Consider the following 739-nt stretch of genomic DNA (forward strand, 5'->3'; position numbering starts at 1 on the left):
GGGGGGCCCCCCCCCCCCTCCCCACCCCCCCATACACTCCTGTGGGACGCTCCATCCGCCCCACCATCGGCATTCACGAGCTGCCGGGTACCTTGAGGTATGTAGAAAAAACACTTGAAGCTGTGTCTATGTCTGAATCGCCAAATCTTTCTGATTCAATTTGGAGAAATTAAAGGGTATCCTGATTTGATTCAGAGATTCGGCCACTAAATCAGGCTGAATCGAATCAGCAACCAAAGCTTCACACAGCCCTAATAGGCAACTGTATCCTTTGCATAACTTTCCTCAGTCATGCTGCCCTTTTACAGCAGCCAGTGCTGGCCTGCTATGAGAAGACCCACCACAGCAGCAGTCAGTTACAGAATGAGGGTATATGGGTAGTAGGCATGCTAGAAACATGCATTGCCTACAAATCTGATTGTTTTTTATAAGCAGTGTCTCCTATATATAAGAGTTTTAGAATTACTTGCCTTATTTTTGTACTCACTGACCTGGGCAGTTCTTTAGTCTTATTAAATAAAGATGATTTCCTATTTTTCTTTCTTGTCAATGCTTTCATTCTGGGGGTGGGCAGTTTAAAGACTTGCTTGTCTTCCTGCAGGCAAAAAGGAATAATTTGAGGTACAGTTATTTATCTAATAGTACATTTGAATGAATTGCCAAATACCGCAAAAAGGCCACTGAGAAAAAATGATCCTGGCTGGGGCAGGTTTCTCTAAAGTGAGACATGGAAGAAAGA

At 43.7% G+C, this 739-nt stretch overlaps 1 protein-coding gene across 1 annotated transcript in view; it reads left to right on the top strand.

Moving 5' to 3' along the window:
- CHCHD1 (coiled-coil-helix-coiled-coil-helix domain containing 1) overlaps nucleotides 1-739 on the top strand; it is a 14570-nt gene that overhangs the window by 435 nt on the left and 13396 nt on the right. The window lies entirely within an intron of this gene.

The sequence above is a fragment of the Alligator sinensis genome, unplaced genomic scaffold (assembly GCF_000455745.1).
Source record: "Alligator sinensis unplaced genomic scaffold, ASM45574v1 scaffold109_1, whole genome shotgun sequence".
Lineage (NCBI taxonomy): Eukaryota > Metazoa > Chordata > Crocodylia > Alligatoridae > Alligator > Alligator sinensis.